Below are 19,868 nucleotides of genomic sequence, written 5' to 3'. Positions count from 1 at the left end.
TTGTATTCTATGCTACTTGTTAAATTTACAATAATTCAACTTATGATAATATAAAGATGTTTTAACTTAGAGAATTTTGGTCCGTAATTCAACAACATGAAAGGAACAATGAAATATTGAAACTTTTGACCCTTAATTACCATAAATATCTATTGAAGAAGGATAAATTACTATTTGAGATTTAATTTGGATTCCGTTTGTTTTTGGAACCCTTTCAAATCTTTTATTATTTGTATTACAAGGACATTCTTTTTCTTTTCTTTTTTTAGTTAAAGGTAAGCTTGTATATATATATGCAAGGAGAGAGAATGTACATGAGAGCATAAAAAGTTCACAAATCAAATACAAATACAACAAGCACAAGGCCAAAAAAGCCCACAGAAAGCAGCTAACAAAGCAAAATTATCAAGAAACAGCAACAGATTAAAAGCAAAAATTTCACAGGAAATAAAAGGCAGCTCCTTGCATACAATAGCTGATGGATGACTCTGGTGATGTAGCAACATAAATCAAAGCAGCAGTACCTCAACAAAGCATCACGTAAACAATACTCCTACACCACTGCAAAGCAGTAACATGTAAGAAGTTTATTTTTGTTTAGTTAGATGGAATAGATAATAAAAATAATTAGACGAAGTGAAATTTTTTTTTTTTTTTTTAATTTTATTGGAAAGAAGACAAATAAAATTTTTATATTATTTTTATCAATATACACTCATTAACATAGTAGGCTTTAACAAGCAAACAGTTGGAAGGTTAAAAGTAATATTTACATATTTGTTAGTTCCTGTATTATTTTTCTTCTCTCATCTTCCCCTTAATTTTGGACAGAAAAAAATATATAGAAATAAATAATGCTTTATTTCGAAAAAAATCCTCTCCAATTACTCTTTCACTGGACGACGTTAAGTGAGTATCTAACGGTGGTAATTAATGCCACCTCTTCAACATAGTCTTATCATCACCTAGTTAGAGTCAAATCAGCAAGTCAAAAAAAAAAAAATTTACTTTTGTTTTACCATATGTACAAATACCACTCCATACGTTATATTTTATATAATTTATTATACAGAGTTTATTATTATATAATTTAACTCTATCTTTGGACTGAAATTAAAATGTAAAATAAACTCACTTTAAAATAATTGAATAAAAAATAAAATATGTATACAGAACATGCTACTCAAACAAAATTATAAAGAAGAACAAATTTTATAATTATGGGTTATTAGGGTTATTATATTCTCAAAACTTTTCCAAATCAAAAATTTCGAACCCTGGTTGCGTAGGATTTGATCGAATTGAACAACTTTAATTCTTGCACCACAAACTAAATCTTACTTCTTTAACCTTAAATTCTACAAAGAATGATTGAACAAAAAAAAAAATTGACTAAGGTTTTGTAAATATATATCTGCAATTTTTTTCCATAGTTCTTTTTCTATTTTTGGTCGATTTCCTGGATTGTTATTCTCTTTTAAGGTTTTCATTCTTTCTTTTAAGAACGAGGATATTCAAATTTCAACCAACTGGGACTCATGAAGTGAAAGTCAATTTATTAAATAATAGATACTACTATGTATGATGTATATATTAGAAATTTGATAAAAAAATCAATTTAACCGAACCCTCAAATCAGTTTTTTTATCACACACTGAACCAATCCGACAAGAGAGTAACACAAGAAATTTTTTTCTTCTTTATCCTCCGCAATTCCTTCCTCATTCTTTCCCTCCAGCAACACACAGTCTCTCCCTCCAACGAAACACACAGAATTTTTTTATTACCCTCTCGTCTGTCCCTCTTTAATTCTTACCTTCCAACCAAACATCCAATTAAATATTTTAATAGAAAACACCAGCAGGTGCATGTGGTGGCGTCCCACTCTTAGAGTCGGCCCACTTTCCAGCCAACAAAGTACAGCCACTTCTACCAACTTTGAGTCAATCTCTGTGTCGTGTTCAGTCTTCAATGGCGAGTCTTCAATTTAAAAGTGAAAACATGCACCAGCTGGTGTGGTGGGATCCACTAGAGTTCCCGTCTGGTTGAAGACTTTCTGCCCATAAATCATTTATTCATGAATGAGTGTGTGTGTATATATATATATATATATATATATATAATTATTTTGAATTGCAATTCAAGTGATTATATTGGTTGCTGATTAAGAAGCAGAGAGGATAAGAATACGGAATATGAGTACAATACTGAATGGTTATGGTAATATAATAATTTATTTTTAATAATAAGATACTAATAGGGTAGGATAAGATAATAAAAAATAGTAAATTGTATTTTTATATAAAATAAAATAAAATAAAAATAATAATTTTAGATCAATAATTTTATAAAATTGTGAATCTAAATACAATTGTTAATATATTTTAAATTTTGAACCAAATTATGATGTGTATATATATGTATCACTACTTCTTTTTAAAATAAAATTTGAGCTTTTATATTACAAAACAATTATACTTATGATAATATGATACGGAAATTTATATTTTAATGTTCAAAATTTGTTAACAATATATTCTGAAAAATTTAAGAAATATTGGACACGTATTAAAAATAAAAAATATATAAAATTTTAAATTAGGAATTTGTTTACAAAGTATTCAAACAATATTAATATGAAAATATGAAAATAATACGGTAATAAAAGTATTCATACTAATTAGGTTAGTGTGAAAATAGGTCCATATATAGTTTGCCAAACCAACATGACACAACACCATTCAAAGATGTCGTTTATAGATAGAAAAGAAAAGTTGATAATGATGTCATTTTAACATTATTGTCACAAAAAAATGTAGACTAAAATGGGAAGACAGTGATAATGGATGATGATGTTTGACAAATTAACTCTTTAATTATATATTTTTGTATTCTTTAAATAACTTAAGGTAGAACACAGGATTATTCTGTTCTTCTCAAAACAAAAAATAATAATAATACTAATAAAAATCTGTCGTCCTCAAATTAACTCACCTGCATGCTTATGTGTGTGTGTACAGAGACGGAAGAGGGAGGATGGTGAAGAGAGAGAAAGAAGAAAGAGAAGGACATGCAGATGAAAAAGGGTGGACCATAATGTTTAAAACCTGAATTTTTCTGTATGAATTTTGAAGATGATTACAAGAGCCTGAAAAGAAAAGGTCCATTAAAAGAGTTGGCGAATCTGTTGTGGCACAAAGGATACATGGGCATTAAATGAAAGAGAAGCCCCTAATTTAGAAGATTGAATTGATAACTTTTTGCTTTTCACTAATTGATACCTTAAGTATGAGGGAATATACCATGCAATTAGTTATTAGATTCCCTTACATTTTCCGGGATCGATACTGTTCTAGTAGCAAAATTTCAAAATCGAAATCCAAGGTATGTAAAATATGATTGGAAGAACATGTGTAGAGCTGTGAACAAATTGGTCACGTTACACACAATTGATAGCCTAATTTCCAGCTATCAGTGGGTAATCCCACCTTCATCTCAGCATCTACAGTTCTTTCATACACAAAGGTTCATATCCCAACTGCAAAGTCTTCCCTTGCCTAGTGCCGAGAGGGATAATGTGATATGGATCCCAAGTCCCAACAATCAGTTCTCACTAGCACATGCAATCAGATACCTAGCACTCCCTCAATAGCCTTTGCATGGTCTCATCTGATTTGGTTTAAGAACAACATCCCAAAGCATAGTGTGATTGTCTGGCTTGCCTGCAGGAGTAGGCTATACACACTGGATTCAAAGCCAATGAGAAACAAGCACTATGTTCACCGGATCATCTCTTTTTTCAGTGCAGCTTCAGTGCTCACATTTGGGTGTTTATTCAGCATGTAGCAGGGTTTTACATTGCTCCAGACAATTGGGGAGATTTAATTAATTGATGTTCCATCACATGGGGCTCTAAGAACTTCTTCATCCATAAGCTTGTTATCAATGCTGCAATTTATTTTATATGGATGGAAAGGAATGCAAGGATCTTTAGGAACAAGACCAATTCTCCTCATCAAATTATTTGTCGCATTAAAAGTTGTGTTAGAGCGTAGCTAGCATCTATGAACTTGTTGTGGGACAAAGGGACGGATTTAGGGGTGGGCACCGGTAGATTTGAATCCACCGAAAAAAGAAAAAAGAAAAAAAATTATTATACACAATTTTAGCCTAGTCTTTAAAAAAAAAAAAAAAAATTATTAAATTTAATCCACCAAAAAAAATATTAATCCACTTCATTAACAATTAATAGATTCGTCCTTGAAATGATACATGGGCATTAAATGAAAGAGAAGCCCCTAATTTAGAAAATTGAATTGATAACTTTTTGCTTTTGACTAACTGATACCTTAAGTATGAGGGAATATACCATGCAATTAGTGATTAGATTCCCTTACATTTTACTGGATCCTGTTCCAGTAGCAAAATGTCAAAATCCAAATCCCAAGTATGAGTGAAAAAAAATATTAATAATAATTCCCAAGTGTGTAAAATATGATTTGCGGATCATCTGTAGAGAGACAAAGAAGAAAGAGAAGGAAATTTGAAATTTGCTGGTGTGACAACACGTTGGAAAGAAAGAAGAGAGAGAAGGTGTTGTATATTGAGAGAAAAACAAGGTATCTTAAAGAGGGAGAGAGAGTTGAAACAATTAAATTTTTGAACAAAACATTAATGTATCGGAGTAATGATCAGAGTACAATAAAGGATCCCAATCTTTTGAAGTCTATATAAACTCATGTTATTCTAATCATTTTTTTCAAATAAACTTAAATAAAATATTTTCTTTGGGCTCCTCCATCTCCTTTAATTATCTTCTAAATTTATATTGTGACATTGCTTCCTTTTACTCAAAAAGCTTTGATAACAAGATCACGCCTTAATTAATTGCATGGTTATATGCATATGTGTGTAATCCAACACAAAATATTGAAAATTTTGACCCTTCATTACCCTAAATGAGTATTGAAGAAGGATAAATTATTATTTGAGATTTAATTTGAATTCGGTTTGCTTCTGAACCCTTTTAAATCATTTATTATTTGTATTACAAGGACACTCTTATCACTATATTTTGTGTAACATTGATGATAAGTAAGAACTTGCTACTCACAAAAGCAAAAGGGAAAAAAGTATACAAGAAAGAGGGAGAGAATTTCTTCGACTAAGAAAGACCGACACACTTGACAGAAGAGAAAGCTCTGGACTAGCTACTTGCAGAACTGCATATATGGATATGTAAATATATATATATGTTGACATCCCTTTAATCAAGCTTCCATGTTATCCCTAGCCACATTCTCATCTCCAACTATCTCATCATGTCCATTAATATCCTTCTTTTGTGAGTCCACTGCCAGCATTTCTTCCGAGCTCACCATTGCACTCAACTTCACGACATCGATGATCTGTTCTGTTAGTTCAGGAAGCTTTTGCTCCTCCAAAGTTATACTTTTGTCGACTTGTGATTCAGGAAGCTTTTGCTCTTTGTCAGCTTTCTTCGGGTTCTTGTACTTTACATAAAGCACCATTTGGAGAACACCAAACACAAAACCCACTATATTTGGAATCTATTGACATGAATTGAAAAAGAATGTTGTTAAAATTAAGAAAATCTTAGTGAAAAAATAAGAAGTTTTAACTAATTAGCTAGCTAGGGTGCAAATAATATATGTATATGTATAATATATATATACACTTACAGCAATGTTATAGTCTTTCTCTAGCAGACCATAGAAGAACCACATAACTGCACCTAGTGTAAGGAAAAATGATAAAAGAAATGGCATATACTCCACGCTTTTGGTTCTTATAACTTTTCTCTGCACAACATCAAAAAAAGAAGAAATTATGTATCGATATGCAAGAAATAAAAATCATCAAATGAACAATATATTCATTTTGAATGAACAAGTGGAGAATTACAGCCTACACACGTGCACACACACATATATAGAGATCCTACTATATATATATAGGGGTTACCCACGTACCACAATGCAGAGAGGTGCAACAAAAACGCACAGAGAAAAAATAAGGCAAAACCATCCAACAATATTGAGACGGGAGGAGGCCGCCGAATCCAACAACATTCAGCAAAATAAACAGCTTCATGGTTTGGATCTGCAATTCCAATGGTCCAAACTTCAATAATTGGAAGACCATACATTTGAGTAATCAAGAAAAGATACTACTTAATTACAAGTAAGTAATATAGAGATTAATTGGTAGTTAATTAATTAATTAATACCCTAGTTTTCTTTGGTGCATAAAATAGATAGAGTAATATGTATATGGTCTCTATGAAACAGCCAAACGAGTTGATGGTGATGATAAGGGTGGCATTGGACTTGAGGAGTGCATAGTATATCAAAAGCATGGCACTGCATAAGGCAACCACATAAGGAAGTGATTGAAACCCTTCAGCTGATTTCTTCTTGTAAATTTGATAGAACGTCGGTCTGCCATCAAAATTCAGAATCAGTACTCCCTGTTACTCATATATTGTTTAGCTTGAATCCCATAAAGAATATTGTAAGAATTAATGTTAAAAACGTCAAAATAGACGTCTTACACTGGTGCAAGGAACACCAAGAACCCGACGATGTTACCTGCAGCATCAGCAGACAAAATTAAAGGAAAAGAAAATTTATTAAAATTGTTAAATCTGCATGTATGAACCAATCTATCTGTAATACAAGGTTTGAATATTTAAAGTTTGGAAAGAACATAAAAGAAAATATAAACATGCACGCAGTTACTTGCCCAAAAAAACATGCATGCATGGCATGCAGTACGTTTGTCCTTGCATTATATGATTAAAATGCATGTGTCCCTACTCCGTACTACACTATTCGTTGACTGAAAATGATTCTAGATATTGTCATATATTGACCTAGCTTATGACTTATGAGTCGAGCCTTCAAATTATACCATATATATATATATACCAGTTTAAGAACAGTACTTGTCCGTAAGTACGGAGCATTAGAATTTCTTATTCATAACGTACAGGCTATAGAATTGACAGTGCAACATCATGCAATACTAATCGACCACTGCAAATAAGAAGTATCAAGAAATATAAAATATATATATATATATATATATATATATATATATATATAAGGTGACAGATACAAGCTGTGTATTAATTTCTACCTAGAAGGCCAAATGCGAAAGCCCCATGACTAGAGAGAAGACCCATGTCTTTGTCTAAAGCACAACCCCTTGATCTCTCTTTCTCTCCACACACAGTCACACAGCAGTATATTCAAGTAGAGAGAAGTAGCTATTGTTCACAATTAAGCACATATATAAGCAATAGCTACGAGACTCCATTTATATATAGAGGTTGGGACATTAATTCAACCGACTCTGGTTTTCATGCTAGGTTCTAGAGTGTAAATGTGAATCTTATGATGTTCTTTACATTTGACTTAGGTGTGTCTGTGTGTGGACTTTTGCGTTCCCCCGGCGCCCGCTCTTCTCCAACCTGTATGGTAAATCTTAATAATGCCCCCATAAAGTTTTAAAATTCCTTTAATTTTCTTTTGAAAAAAAAAAAGTTACATATATACCCCTTCTTAAATTATACCATATTTTTTCTTCCCTTAGAAGTTGTCTAATTTTTCTTTGCTATTTCTTTTTCCTGTTCTTGTTTGTTTGTTTGTTTGTTTTATTTATTTATTTTTTTGATCTCTTAAAATTTTTCTTTTTTCACTTATGTATAATCCTGTACTATAACAAAATTTTCCCTTCTTATTTCTTTTATTTTTCTTCTACATATTTAAATCAATTCATATGTACATCGCTTCAAAACGAGAATACCCACTGAGTATAAATGTAATTGAAAATATTATTAATCAATATTTTGGTTCTTATTTGTTTTCTTACACTACTTATTTTAGCATATTATATTACAATTTTTTTTTTTCTTGTTTGCTTTTTGATTTAAACAATTTATTTTTTTCATACTTGTTGAAATTTTTTTTTTTTTTTTTGTTCAATCAAGTACAACATTGTGCCCCTGTTAAATAAAATCATGGCTTGGCCTCTGCAAACAGCTAACTTTCAATAATAATAATAATCTAAACCGCTTTTGTTCCCCAATCTAAATAGATTATTATTATGAAAGATTAAGTGAAATGGAATAATTCCCGGGTAATCTTTCCATCCTCATCCTCTAGGGGAGGGGAGGAGAAGGAAGATCTGTCCGACATGGGCAAAAAAAAGAGTGTACAATGTTTTCTTTATTATTCAAAAATAAATAAAATTTTGTGTCTGAGTGGAGACACTTAAACCTAGCCCTTTTGAACAATACCGTCACACTTTAGTAAATTGATCGAGTTTGTTATTTAGAAACAAGGGAGGGGCTAGGTTCAACTCCCGGAGTCTCCAGTCCGATTCTAACCCTTAAATGCAAATATATTTATATATTCATTTATTATTGATTTCATTACTAAGTTAGAGGGACAAGTGTAAAAAACACCCTTAAAGTATACTCCGCGTAGTACTTTTATCCCATATTTGAAAAAATGTGCAAAAAACACTCCAAATCTTTTCACATTGTGCAAAAATACCTTTCAATAAAAAAATGTGACATAAATTAGTGCCGTAATACCAATTTTGCCCTTTTACACTTTTGAAAATGTTTAAGGGGGTATATATACTACTAATTTCATAATATAAGAGTGTTATGTGCACAATACTTTTTTTTTTCTTCTTTTCTTTTCTTTTTTTTTAAAAAAAAAAAACTTTGAAAATTTGTAGAATAAAGTTTTGAATTTTTTAAGATTTCAGTTTACTGTTTTCTATTTTTTATTTTTTCTTTATTTTATTTTTTTTCTTACCAACACTATTAAACATATATATATATATATATATATATATATATATATATATATATGTATCTCAATACCAGAGTGTACTAGTTTTTAGAGTTTGGACATATTTATTTATTTTAGTTTGCACTTTACTTTTGTTTTTTATTTTCTTTTTTTATCTTTACTTTTCTTTTATACTTTTATTTTTATTTTTAATTTATATTTTTATCTTTACTTGCTCATTGCCGGCATCCTACAATAACGTCATTTTTTTATCATTTTACAAAATTATTTATTTTTATATATTTTATAAAATAGTTCAGTAAAAGTAATTTAGTTAATAATATAAGGAGTTAAATTTGCCAGAGGACCTATCTATACCAAATTAAAATTTAGGGAAAATTTTTTGTATGTGAAAAATGTTATATTCACTGTAAATCTACTTTTAAGTTTGTTTTTTGGTACTTATCCTCAAGTTATGTAATAATAATAAGCTAATTTATTAAATATGTAGCAAAGTGCGGGTTGTTTGTGATACAAATGGCACTTTTTCTTTCCTTTTTCATAACCAATCAATCACATACTTAAGATATATAATTAGTGTTTTTGCAATTGGCAGTCTGACTTGTGCCGTACACCTGGGACCACGTGCAACGTAGTTTAAAGGTAAATAACATGTTTTTGAATGAAAATATCATGTTTTAAATTTTAATTGAATTCAAGTCTATCATGGTTTTAATTGAATTCAAAACTTGGGAATTTTGAGCAACTCCGCCCTAAAATCATAAATCTGTGTGCAAAACGTAATAAAGTGCAAGGAGGTACATGGATGACGACTGTTTTTTTTTTTTTTTTTTTTCATTCATTCATTTCAGAAATGACTGCATTAGCGTTCACCTTTTTCAAAGTAACGAAGTGTAAGGAGATTTTGTCTAATTAAGCGTCAAATCAATTTGTCTAATTAAGCATCAAATCTCCTTATATTTCATTACTTTGAAAATGGTGAATGCTAAAGTCGTCATTTTAGGTGAATGCTAAAGTCGTCATTCCTGAAAAAAAAAAAAAAAAAAAAAAAGGTCGTCATCCATATATCTCCTTGTACTTTATTGTGCAATCGCGCAAAGGACCATTCAATTGCAATTAAGATTGATTAGTTTAAAATGCATTAATTATTTTGAGTTTTTATTTTATGGTACTCAATTAATATTACTTTTTAAACAAAAAATACCCTTTTAAATTATGTTTTTCTTCTTATCTTCTATTTTAATCTATTCATATGAGAATGTGTGTGTGTGTATATATATATATAATAATTACTAATATGATGTGAATGGATGCTGAAAAAGGAAAAAAAAAAGTTAGATAGGATAATCCATTCACAAGAAATGAATCCTAAAGCAAAAAAAAAAAAAAAAGAAAAAAAAAAAAAGAAGATAGTTAGATCGAAAAAAATCGAAAAAAGAAGAAGTAAAAAGAACAAGATAGATTCTGAGATTTAAAAAAAAAAATATATATATATATATATATATACAAAATTAGTTTTATATACGTATATATTTCTTTTTTGGTGAAGAAATTATTTCCTTTTCTTTTATTTCTTCTTTTTTTTAAAATCCATTTATACAAGGATAGTTCTAAAAATAAAAAAATAAAAACGAAAAGAAACATATATATATATGAAAAAAACAAAAAAGGAAGAAATATATAATGGATTTTTTTTTTTTTTACCTTTCTTTTTATTCTTTTTGGATTTTTTTTCTCGCTCTTTTTTTTTTTTTTTTTTTTCTTCCTTTTATTTTTTTCTAAATCCATCCATTTCTTGTGAATGAATTATCCTTATCTATATTTTTTTCCTTTTTCAGAATCTATTCACATAACTAACCATACATTCTCGATTAAAAGGGGATAGAAGAAGAGAAAAAGAAAGATTAGATAATTTAAAAGAGTATTTTTGTCTAAAAAGTAATATTAGTAGAGTTTTATAAAAATAAAAACTCAAAGAAATTAATGCATTCAAAATTAACTAATCCTAATTGCGATTGTAAATGGGCAGTGACTTGCGCAACTGTAATTAACACTCCTCATATTGATAAAGAAACTCTCTCTCTCTCATTAAAGTCTTGTAATTATCAAGGGCGAATTTAAACGTGGGATTAAACCCACAAAAAAAAAAATACTAATATTAAATCCAGCCAAAGAAATATTAGCCTACACATTAACAAATTCGTCCTTGACTATTACGTTTTTCAATCTCTCTAATTAAGACCCTTGAGATCATGTGAAGTTAGGGATTGACTAAGGTGGGAGTGGCAGGTCAAATTATGTGAAACAAAGATGGTACGCGAATTATTACCACTCTCTTTCATTAAGATTCTTGCGATCAACCTTTTTCAAAGTAAAAAAATACAGGAGATATGAAGCTAATTAGAATATTTTGACACACTCTCTCTCATTAAGACCTTGCGATCATGTGAAGTTAGGGATGATAATTTGTACTTGTTGTGATAAATGTTTTTATTAAAAAAAATATTTATATATAGGATTAATTTTTAAAAAAGATTTATTATTTTAAATTTTGATTAAAATATTAAACTGTTTCAGAAAACTCCAGCACTTTAAAAAATATATATCACAATATAGACCTTTTTTTTTTTTTTTTTTTTTTTAAATTAGAAAAATACACTCTTCTTCTTCAACCCCCTCTCTCAAACTCTCCCCTCTCACAACAAACCCATCAGCTGGTTATGGTAGATCATTCTCTCACATGTAAATATAGGAAATTACATAGGGGTAGAGAGGGAAAGGGAGATCATCTCGATCTCGCCTTCTGTGGCTCATTCTCTAATCAATTATAAGAAGAAGACGTTGATGATGGTCTCGACAGTTACATTTTGGGGACTTTCTTTGTGTCTCAGTTGGGCTTTGTTCCTCACGCCCTCGAAAAGGTGAGATTTATCTCTTTTTTTACCATTTTCGAACTGTTTGTTTCCTCGGAAAATTTTCACTCGGGAAGTTCAGTTTTCATGATCCGGTATTTTCCATGGAAAAGTTTTATGCCGGGAAACAGTGGCGGAGGCAGCATGGGTCCGGGGGCCAGCTGCCATACTATAATTTTTTATTTTTTTTATACACATATTTGTAAAATTTGATAAAATGTTCCCCTAAAATTATTAAAATGGTCCCTTTGCCCTTGAATTTATTAAATTTTATTTTATTTTATACGTATAATTTGTAAATATTTATAAAATACCCTCGTAAAATTTATAAATTATTCCCATAAAATTATCTATTTCTAAAACGTCTTTAATTCTTTATTCATTTTCCTTTTTATTCTTCAAATTTCTTTTTGTCATCTTCAAAAACTTTTGCATTCTCTTTCTATAATTAAAATCTATTTTTTATTTCAAAATTCTCTCATATTTTTTTCTTTTTATTTCATTTTATTCTTAAAAAATTCATTTTTCTTCTTAAAAATTTATTTTTCTTGCACTCATGCATAATTTATGTGCAATAACCCTTCTTTTTCTTTTTTATCTTTTTATTCATTTTTTATTCACTTATTCTAATGCACTGTTGTTACACTATTATATTTTCGACATGCTTGAAAAAAAATTATTTTACCAGTGTTAACATGGCCTCTAAACCAAATTTCTGGCCCTGCCCCTGCCCCTGCCGGGAAAGAAGTGAAGTTTGTGTCGAACTGTAATTATTATCAATATTAGTTTTATTTGGTGGGAAATGTTTCAATATCTAACGACTAGTTTAACTGTCCTGAGAAAATTTCTGTGAAGGAACCGTATTGTATCAAAACAAACAGAGCTTTAAAGTTCGGTACGTGTTCATTGAGAATACTTTTCCAAATCAATTGATGCGCAAACGAAATATATATCAGTTTGATTCAATGTTTTATTGTATACTCATTATTTATCTTCCACCAAGGAAAGTGCATGAGAGAGAGATCAGAGAATGGATGGTGGGTTGAGATGTGTATGTAGGCAAGTGTATGGTGAAGGCAAGCATCAAGATGGGACATCCAACATATGTCAATGGAAGGCCACTCACACCCAATACTAGCCCCTCCAAATTACAACTACACCAGGAATTCCGATTATCTGTATGTGGACTTTTGCCCAGATGGACACGTTCCCCCGGCGCCCGCCCTTCTCCTACCTTCTACTATACATAAATATATATTTTGCAGACAAGGTTTTATGATGGGCAAAGCATCGCAGGCGGGTTTTGGGAATGACTGCTGCAGGATTGAGTGTCGTCATGTTAAACCGTTCACAGATAATCGGGCAAACCAGGCATATTGGTCTTGAATGTTTATGAACAGGCCACACTAGCCCCAAACCTAAATTAATTGCCTTAAATGTTTTTGGACAGCCCACACACTTTGAGGCCAACAAGCCCAGTCACAAATTAATTGTTCTTTTTAAGAACCCAAGCCTAGGCCTGGACCAAAGAATTTAAAAAAATAACCAGTCGATCACATTGGTCAGCTGCCAATTTTACTTTTTGCTTGTATTTTTATTTTTTTCGGGTAATTTACAAGTGGGAACATAGAAGGAGGAGATAGAGAAAACTGTGGGATCCTCCCGCTATTGTTAAGAAAAAAAGATAGTGATAAATTTCAACCTGTGTAACCATATATATATATATATATATATATATATATATATATATATATTAGGAAAAAGCACGTGCGATGCACGTAGTGAATATTTTATAACTTAAAAAATATTTGTCTTCATATTGATTAATAAAAATTTATTTTATATTAATAAATAAATACTGAAATATTTTAAAATTGGTGATAGAGTTTAAGTTTCATAAATTAATAAATTCTTTTATGTTTTTATATTAATACAGAAATATGTATATTTTATTTTTTATTAAATAATAATTTTTTATTTTAATAGTGAAATATTTGAGTTTTGCAAAGTAACAAATTTTTTTTAGGTAATTTGAATTTTATTAGGTAATTTGTAATTTGAATTTTATTAGATAATTTAAAATTTAGTATAATTTTTAATTTACAATAGAAATTCAATTATATTAATTTTTAAATAAATTTTAAAATAGAAATCAATTATACTAATTATACATTAGATTGAAATTGATATAAAAATTTATTATATGGAGTTTGTGGTTTTTGGAAGACCCCAGGTTATATTTTATTTTCTTTAAATATGTAATTTGTGGTAGAATTTTATAGAAATTATTTTATTTTATTTATATATATCTTTGTAAAATTAGATTTTCTTTTATTAAAAAACTCATAAAAAATAGATAAATACAAGGGTTATATACTTATATGTGATAGAGTTCTCTTTTTGTATTAATTAATAAATATTTTTTATATTAAAAAATAAATACTGAAATGTTCAAATTCTTTAACATTTATATTTTATTTATATCTATTATTATATGTTTTCTTTAAATATAAACATATCTAATGTGATAGAGTTACAGAAATTGTTTTATTTTCTTTAAATATATCCTTATTTAATTAGATTTTATTTTACTAGAAAACTCATAATAAATAGATAAATACAGGTTATACGTGATAGAGTTTTAAAGAAAATAAAATACTTAATTTGTGATAAAGTTTTGGTAATTTGTGTTAAAATTTTATAAAAACTATTTAAATATATTTTTATCTAATGTGATAGGATTTCATTACAAATAAAATAGGTAATTTGTGTTAGAATTTTATATAATTATTTATTTTCTTTAAATATATATATCCTTGTCTAATTAGATTTTTTTTAATTAAAAAACTCTGAATAAAAGATAATTTGTGGTAGAATTTTAGAAAAATTATTTTATTTTTTATACCAATTATTAAATATTTTTTATATTAATAATTCTTATCTAGTTATATTATATTTTATTAAAAAATTCATAATAAATACATAAATAGGTAACTTTTATTAGAATTTTATATAAACTATTTTTAAAAAATATTTAATTTTCTTTAAATATATCGTTGTCTAATTAGATTTCCTTCATCAAAAAACTCACAATAAATAGATAAAAACAAATTATATGTGATAGAGTTTTAAAAAAAATAAAATAGATAATTTGTGGTAGAGTTTTATAGAAATTATTATATTTTCTAGAAATCTATTTATAATAAATAAATAGGTAATTTGTAATACCCCTAGTTTTAAAAAGGATAAAATTGGGATATTTATTTATTTATTTACTTATTGACTAATTGATTTAATTATGTGATTTAGTTGTTTTGTTTTTCTTAAGTGATTAATAGTGTGTATTCAAATTAATATTGTTTAATTGTGAATAGTAGGTATGTATTTAATTATTTATTGTCTTGAATTTATTTATGTGTTTTGAGTGATTATTTATTTGCTTTCCTTATTTGTTTTACGTGTAATTAATTAATTAGGTTTAGGGTGTTACGATTATGTAATTATGGGTGCCGACTTATAGGAGATTGGAATTAGGGTTAAGTTTTTTATGGTAGCCTATATATTGAACTTTACAAGTCTGCTAGGGTTAAAAACAAACCTATGCACATAAGAATTCTCGAGAGAGAAAACAGAGGCACACATAATGGTTTTGAGAGGAAACTATATGGGCCACCAGTTAGGAGTTCAACCGTGACCTGAAGGTCGTATCAAGGAGGAAGGAGTGGATGGATGGTGGTATTGGAACTGAGCAGTAGGAAGGTTGCCGGTCGTCCGTTCGTCGAAAACTCCATAGACGACGTTGTAAGGTTTCAAACCGAAACTTAAAGGCAAGTTTCATTCTATCTCCTTCCTGTAAACTTGTGTTCTGTGCATTCTATATGGTCTCCAGGAAATTAATTTAACTTTAAAATGGAAGGTTGATACGGGATTATCAGACTGTAACCTGTTGCATGCTTAATTAACTGGTCTCAGTTCTCTTGCATAAATTGTGTTGTTTTCGGTTTAGATTTTTGTCAATTGATTTACATTGGAACATGAAGGGCTTCTAGGGTTGTTTAGACTCTAATTGAACCTTGTAAATTTAAAAAAAAAAAAAATCAGAACCGAAGGATGGAGTTCGCCGGTAGCAAAGAGGGCAAACAGGGGAACCATAAATTGTTTCGTTTATGGTTTATGTTTTGTCAATTAATTCATATTCAAATTGGAGAAGCTTCTAGGATTGTTAGGACTTAAACGGACAATAAAATTTATTTAATTAACGTGCTTGAATTTAAAGGAATTTAGTTACATGAAATTGAATTTGTTTTAGGACTGCTTTTACGGTTGGATTATATACCTGTTTTAACCATGATTTCTCTTGAATGTACACTTGTTTTGAATCATGTAGTGATGCAAAATTACTTCTTATAATTAGTTGGGATGGTCTGGAACTTAAAACAGTGGGTTAGGAACTTGAACAGGGGCAACCGGAAAGTCAGAAAGTATCCGGAATTAAAGAAGACGGAGGTTCAGATAATAGAGCAGGCTCCATTCTTCAAAGGAGCCGGCTCCATTGAGATGGAGCAGGCTCTAAACTATTTTGGAGCCAGCTCCAAGAGGATAGAGCAGGCTCCAAAATATAATGGAGCCGGCTCCACTTTTGGTAATGCACAGTAAGTGCGTTTTTGTAGTTTTTCTGATTTCAGGGGCTTAACTGAAATTAATGAAAAGTGGTGTGGGGTTTTAGATGTTTAAAATTAACCTATTAAAACCATAAATTAGTTAGTATATGCTAGTGTGTTAATATAGATGGACATCATGAATTTTTAAAAACAAAAAAAAAAAATTAATATGCATGTTGTCCAGGAAGGAGAAAGTCTTAAATTTCTAGTTTGGTTAGCCAATTGAATGGACTGAATTGAAAGATACTTCAAGGATGTTGTACTAAAGATATTTGTGATATATTTAAGTTCCATGAGGGTTGGTTGGGTTGTGGTTGTGGACGTCATGTAATTTAAATACATTGTTGCATGCTGTCAGAAGTGGAAGAGTTTTTATTTGCCGGTTTGTTTTAACCAGTTTATTTTGGTAAGTATAAAATACCATTGGGGTTGTATATAATGTGTTGTGAGACTTCTTAGTTCACATATTATGTCAAGCACAGGTTTTAACATGGAGGATTAAAAAGGACGTCATGTAATGAAACGATAATTTTCATGCCGTCAGGGATTAAGGAGGATTTTCATTACTAGTCTTTGTTTTAATAATTTAAATGAACTAATATGAGAGTATGGTTAGGGACGTCTAGTCTAATGTGCTCAACTCATATTTCTGATAGTCATTATACCATGTTGTGGGTGTTAATTGATGAACTATTGAAATTTCTGTTTTGTCAATTGGATGGATATGGATGGTTTAAATTGTCTATCAATGCGTTAACAATTTAAATGGAAGTTTTATGATTATAATCATATACTGAATGCATAATTTGGTCATACATATAATAGACTGTATTTATGTTTATTTTGGAGTATGGTTGATGAATATTTATTATTAATTTGTCAACTATATTGGATGGAGAATGGTATGCACCGGTATGGGACGGTGGCATATTAGGTATGGATTAGTTCAAACACTACAACCTACCTATTCTGGATTGAGGTGTGAATTTACCATAAAGGTTCAGTCCCACTTATATTTGTGTCATATTAATTATGAATTGAATGACCTACTTTGGTTTCTGGATGGATTGTTATACTTATATCAGACCACTACAAAAGATGGATGATATTTTGTATTAGGAGTATACGAACTTTATATACATATCATTATGGTGCCATGGTATGAGCTTGAGTCTCAGGACCATGGTTAGGGTGCGTATATCGCCTAGGATGGATAACTGGACACAGGTGTTGTTCCCTGGTAGGTCTAGATACACATGACCACAGTATGTGCGATTTGCATGGTATCTCTACTCAGGCTGAGACAGACCTATTGGACTAGTGAGCGTCCTATAGTGTGTATCTTTATCTATGTGGACTATTTTAGCTATTGCCGAGCTATCTATGATGTATCTGCGTATCGGGTTTATATATGGATTGTAATAGTATGGAACTTGCATGTGGGCCTGACCCACCCTTATTTTTCAGGTGTTCGTGAGTACAGGCTTAGGGCTTGATCGTGGTGATGCAGATACAGACACTCACTCTTCCGACTATATAGGAGTTTCTTTCTTATTTTAGTCTTGGGTTTTAATTCTGTATTTCATTTACAGTTGAGGATTATTAGGGGTCCACTTGGTGGATTCCCGAGTTGTAAGGATTGGAAGGTTTAAATTATATTAAAATTTTATTTGAAGGATTTTTCGTATTTAGAATTCTTATCAGTTTATTATTATTTTATCTTATTTCATTTTTTTATATATATATTCTGTGTTCAATTACATATTGATTGTTTGGTATCCCTCGGATCTGTGCCTGGACTTGATCACCCGTGGCTCTAGAATCGAGGGGTATCACATAATTTGTGTTACAGTTGAATAGAAATTCTTTAAAAAAAACTTTTTATATCAATTAATAAATATTTTTTTATATTAATAATTCTTGTCTAATTAGATTTCCTTTTATTAAAAAACTCATAATAAATAGATAAATAGGTAATTTGTGTTAGAGTTTTATAGAAACTCTTTTCAAACCTCTTTTTATATTAATTAATAAATATTTTTTTATCTTAATAATGCTTGTCTAATTAGATTTTCTTTTATTAAAAAAACTCATAATAAATAGTTAAATAAGTAATTTGTGATATAGTTTTATAGAAACTCTTTTAAAAACTCTTTTTAGATCAATTAATAAATAATTATTTATATTAATAATACTCGTCTAATTAGATCTCCTTTTATTAAAAAACACTTAATAAATATATAAATAGAAAATATGAGTTAAAATTTTACAGAAACTTTTTAAATATTATATCTTTGTCTAATGTGATAGAGTTTTATTGAAAATAAAATTTGTGATTTGTGATAGAGTTTTATAAAAATTATTTTATTTTCTTTAAATATATCCATATTTAATTAGATTTAATTTTATTAAGAAACTCATAATAAAAGTTAATTTGTGGTAGAGTTTTAGAAAAATTATTTTATTTTATATATCAATTAATAAATATTTTTTATATTAATAATTCTAGTCTAATTAGATTTTCTTTTATTAAAAAATTCATAATAGGTTAATTTGAATTTTATTAGGTAGATTTTAGAGTTTTATAGAAGTTTTTTTTCTATAAAAACTTTTTTCATATCAATTAATAAATATTTTTTTATATAAATAAATAAATACTGAAATACTGAAACTCTTTCCACATTTAATAAATATTTTTTAAATAAATAAATAAATATTAAAACTTTAGATTTACTTTTATTAAAAAATTCATCATAATAAATAGATAAATAGGTTAATTTGAATTTTATTAGGTAGATTTTAGAGTTTTATAGAGTTTTTTTTTTCTTTTATTTATTTATTTTTATAAAAAAAATTTCATATCAATTAATAAATATTTTTTATATAAATAAATAAATACTAAAATACTGAAACTCTTTGCATATTTAATATTTTATTTTCTTTAAATATATCCTTGTCTAATTAAATTTAATTTTATTAAGAAACTCATAATAAAATTTAATTTGTGGTAGAGTTTTAGAAAAATTATTTTATTTTATATATCAATTAATAAGTATTTTTTATATTAATAATTCTTGTCTAATTCAATTTTCTTTTATTAAAAAATTCATAATAATAAATAGATAAATATGTTAATTTAAATTTTATTAGATAGATTTTGGAGTTTGATAGAGTTTTTTTTAAAAAAAAAAAAAAAAATACTTTTTACATCAATTAATAAATATATTTTTTTATAAATAGATACTTAAATACTGAAACTCTTTGCACAGTTAATAGTAGTATCGATAAAATCTTTTTTATATTAATTAATAAATATTTTTTTATATAATTAAATAAATACTGAAACAGTTTGGTAGAACTTCTGTATTTTACTCTGAAATTAGGTTTTCTTTTATTAAAAAATTTAATTTTTAATAAAAGAAAACCTAATTTTTTGAGTAAAATAC

At 28.5% G+C, this 19,868-nt stretch overlaps 1 pseudogene; it reads right to left on the bottom strand.

Moving 5' to 3' along the window:
* Positions 1-5,270: 5,270 nt before the first annotated feature.
* Positions 5,271-7,207, bottom strand: LOC132309795 (bidirectional sugar transporter SWEET9-like; annotated as a pseudogene).
* Between the last annotated feature and the right edge of the window lie 12,661 nt (positions 7,208-19,868).

The sequence above is a fragment of the Cornus florida genome, unplaced genomic scaffold (genome assembly GCF_030987335.1).
Source record: "Cornus florida cultivar Cherokee Brave unplaced genomic scaffold, ASM3098733v1 CherokeeBrave_3.0.0_Hap2_Chr05, whole genome shotgun sequence".
NCBI classification, from domain to species: Eukaryota; Viridiplantae; Streptophyta; class Magnoliopsida; order Cornales; family Cornaceae; genus Cornus; species Cornus florida.
The sequence above is the reverse complement of the archived record's forward strand: the minus strand, read 5'-3'. Positions and strand labels throughout refer to the sequence as shown.